The sequence below is a fragment of the Microcebus murinus genome, chromosome 19, assembly GCF_040939455.1.
Source record: "Microcebus murinus isolate Inina chromosome 19, M.murinus_Inina_mat1.0, whole genome shotgun sequence".
Classification (NCBI taxonomy): Eukaryota; Metazoa; Chordata; class Mammalia; order Primates; family Cheirogaleidae; genus Microcebus; species Microcebus murinus.
The window spans coordinates 48,707,629-48,711,680 of record NC_134122.1 but is presented as its reverse complement, the minus strand read 5'-3'; the positions used below and the strand labels follow the sequence as shown (position 1 = coordinate 48,711,680).

The 4,052-nt window shown below is 39.2% G+C and overlaps 1 non-coding gene across 1 annotated transcript; it reads left to right on the top strand.

Moving 5' to 3' along the window:
- Positions 1-611: 611 nt before the first annotated feature.
- LOC142862484 (U7 small nuclear RNA) lies at positions 612-673 on the top strand. The gene has a single exon (XR_012913573.1). It is a non-coding gene; the product is annotated as a U7 small nuclear RNA (small nuclear RNA).
- Positions 674-4,052: the final 3,379 nt, after the last annotated feature.

The window sequence follows — 4,052 nt, the reverse complement described above, 5'->3', positions numbered from 1 at the left end:
GGAGTTCAAAACCAGCCTGAGCAAGAGTGAGACTCCGTTTCTACTATAAATAGAAAGAAATTAGCCAAAACAACTAAAAATAGAAAAAAAATAGCTGGGTATGGTGGTGCATGCCTGTAGTCCCAGCTACTCGGGAGGCTGAGGCAGTAGGATCACTTGAGCCCAGGAGTTTGAGGTTGCTGTGAGCTAGGCTGACACCATGGCACTCCAGCCGGGGCAACACAGTGAGACTCTGTCTCAAAAAAAGAAAGAAGAAAGAAAGAAAGAGAGAGAGAGAGGGGGGAAGGAAGGATGGAAGGAAGGAAGGAAGGAAGGAAGGAAGGAAGGAAGGAAGGAAGGAAGGAAGGAAGGAAGGAAGGAAGGAAGGAAGAAGGAAGGAAGGAAGGAAGGAAGGAATTAAATATAATAGATGCCTTGTTATCTTAGTTTTGTTAAAACAAAATAAACATCTATATGCAGAGGCAAAAGGTTATACCCAAAATATTAATTACTTCTGGGTAGTGGTTTTAGAATTTATTTCTAAAGTTTTTATGCTATATATGTTGTATATGCTATGCAATATACAGTTTCTATGCTAACTGTATATTGCTTTTGTAAAGAAAAGAGTCACACAGTGTTATAGCTCTTTTAGAATTTATCTAGCAGATTTTCCAGTTGTCCCTGGAAGACCCCCCTTGAAAAAAAGTAAATAAAAATTTAAAAAAGAGAAAAGAGTGACAATTTATTTTTCAGTCTTTGCAAAATGAAATGAGAAATTATTTAACATCCATTAAGTGATATGTGGAATTAGTCTAGTCCTCTCCACCGAAGCAATCAGTAGTGCTTGGCAAGACCTCAAACCACACATGCAGGAACAATCTCATGAAACATTGGTGAGTTTCTGCACTTCACAGCAGAAGAAAGAATTGTGTGGGTTTTGGTCTATTAGTTCATGATAGAAAATGCTGTACTCCCTAGGGGATGTCTGGGCCAGAGAAAAAAGGTCTGTTCATTTGCTTTGGGTGAAAAGCCACCACCAAAGCTAGTGGCCCTGCTTAGCTCCAACAATGGAAAAATGCTTTCTTTCATCTGAAATGAAAGGCTTCCTGTGCATTTTCCGTTAGTAGGGTCTGAAAGCCTGGGCTTAGGGAGTTGACACCATCCACAACACTAACCTTAAGAAATGCACACAGTCAGAGAAACTGAAGCTCCCTGTCCGTTGAGAGTGTGTGGGTATTTCTCTGGCAAGACAGTGACACACACTCACCCAAGGTCAGCCAACCCCTTGAGGTTGCTCTGTGATATGCACATTTATGACCTCAAACATTTATCATTTCTTTGTGATGGGAACATTCAAAATCCTCTCTTCTAGCTACTTGAAAATATACAATAAATTATTGTTAACTATACTCACCCTACAGAGTTTATTCCTCCTATCTAGCTAGAAACTTTGTATCCATTAACCAAACTCTCCTTGGCCTCCTTTGCCCTCTACCCTTCTACCTTCTAATAACCACAATTCTACTCTATACTTACAATGAGCTCGACTTTTTAAGCTCCCATATATAATTGAGAACATGTGATAATTATCATTCCGTGCCTGGCTTATTTTACTTAACAAATGTCCTCCAAGCTCATCCATGTTGCCTCAAGTGACAAAATTTTATTCTTTTTATCAAGGCTGAATAGTATTCCAATTATGTATATATACACATTTTCTTTATCCATTCATCCATTAATAAACCCTTAGGTTGATTCCATACCTTTGGTATTGTGAATAGTGATGCAATAAATATGGGAGTGCAGATACCTTCTCAATATACTGATTTCCTTTCCTTTGGACCTAATAATGGGATTGCTGGATCTTACGGTAGTTCTACTTTTAGTTTTTTGAGGAACCTCATACTGTTTTTCTATAATGGCTATACTAATCTACATTCCCACCAACAGTGTATGCGTTCCTTTTTCTCCTCATTCTTGCCAACACTTGTTATTTTTTGTCTTTTAGACAATAGCCATTCTAACTGGAGTGGGATATCTCATTGTTGTTTTCATTTGCATTTCCCTGATGATTAGTGATGTTGAACATTTTTTCATATGTCTGCTGTTCATTTGTATGTCTTCTTTTGTGAAATGTCTTTTCAGATCCTTTGTCCATTTTTAAATCAGATTATTTGTTTTTTTGCTGTTGCATTGTTTGAGTTCCTTGTATATTCTGGATATTGGTCGCTTGTTGGATGAATAGTTTGCAAATACTTTCTCCCATTTTATGGGTTTTCTCTTTACTCTTTTAATTGTTTCCTTTGGTGTGCAAAACCTTTCTGATTTGATGTAATCCCATTTGTCCATTTTTTGCTTTTGTTGCCTGTTCTTTTGAAATTTTACCCATAAAATCTTTACCCAGAACAATGTCTGAAAGCATTTCTCCTATGCTTTTTTTTTTCTAGTAGCTTTATAGTTTCAGGCTGTTACTTATTTCTTTGGAAACCCAGAGCCCTATGCATGAAGCTTGTCTTAATGTCTTCCTCATTTTCATGCTTAACTTTCAAATTCCTGGAGACTACTTTAAATGCAACCATTATTTTGAAGACTTCTTTAATCCAATCACACTTCTAGAGCCTATCCACAAGTCATTGTTCCAGAGCCTGAGAACAAAAAGACAAATAATATACTATCCAGGGAAAGGACATTATACTTATTGACATATATGAACCTTTGTCAGATGCCTGATCTATTATGCAGTTTACACATTAATAGCTCATTTGGTCCCTATAACAATCCCATTAAGTATTATTTTCCCCATGTTATGGATGAGGGGGACAAAAAGACTGATGAAGATTAAGTCACTGCTCAAAGTTAAGCAGATAACAGGTGGAGAAAGCAGTGCTGAGAACCAGGCCTGACTTCTATGTGTGACCTCAGACTAGGAAGCTTGTCAGTCTGGCAGAGAGCTGCAAAGGCCAGGCTCCCCCAGACTTTCATGAGTTTTAGGAGTTTTACTAAACTGAGAAACAGGGGAAAGGAGGGTCAAAGGGAATAAACAAGATTTTTTTTTTTAAGAAAATGCTGTCACAACCACCATATATCTCTCACTGGCCAACCTCTATATTTGGCATTTATTTTAACAGAATGCTAGAGGATAGAGCAAAAATGGAATCTGCAGTCTCTTGGAGCACACAGGCTATTAGAGGAGTGTGTCATCATTTGAATAAACAAAAAAAAAATTTTAAAAATTAACTGTTGCAAGTGGTTGTAAGAGCTTAACATCTGGTGTTTAACTTAGATGGCTATGGGTAGGCAGAATTATATCCCAAATATGTTCACATCCTAATCCCCCAAACCTGTGAATATGTTATATTACACAGTGAGGGGGAATTGAGCTGCTTCTGCTGACTTTAAAATAAGGAAATGACCCTGGATTATTGGTGGGGGGGCAATGTAATCACAAGGGTCCTTAAATAGGAAAGAATCAGGAGTTGGGGACGGGAATGAGACCACAGAAGCAGAAGTCAGAGATTGGAGTGATGTGATTGCTGGTTTTGAAGATGCAAAGTCACAAGCCAAGGAATGCCAGAAGCCTGTACGAACTGGAGAAGCAAGAACACGGATCTCCTCTAGAGTCTCCAAAAAGGAAAGCAGCCCTAATGACACCTTGATTTTAGCCTGGTGAGACCGGTTCAGACCTCTGGTCTCCAGTACGGTAGGATAATAAATGTGTGTTGTTTTAGGGCACTAATTTGGGGTCATTCGTTAGAGCAGCCATAGATCACTGATACAATGGGAGGTCATGGGAATCTCCCTCAGGCAGTGGCTCTTGAACTGAGATCCAAAGGAATCTTAGAAGCCACCTGGGGGAGGAGTGGAGGGAAGAGTCCAACAGACTTGGCAGGTAAGGATGGAGCGGCTAGAGGGGGTGTGGTGTCAGAGGAGGTGGGTGAGCTCTGCAGGTGTTCAAGTAGAAAGAGCTAGGCAGCCACATTTAGCGTACTGGCCTTTCTAAAAGCAATGGGAAAACACTTAAGGGCTTAAGTCTGAGGATGGCATCAACAAAATTTTGCCTAAAATACAATTGT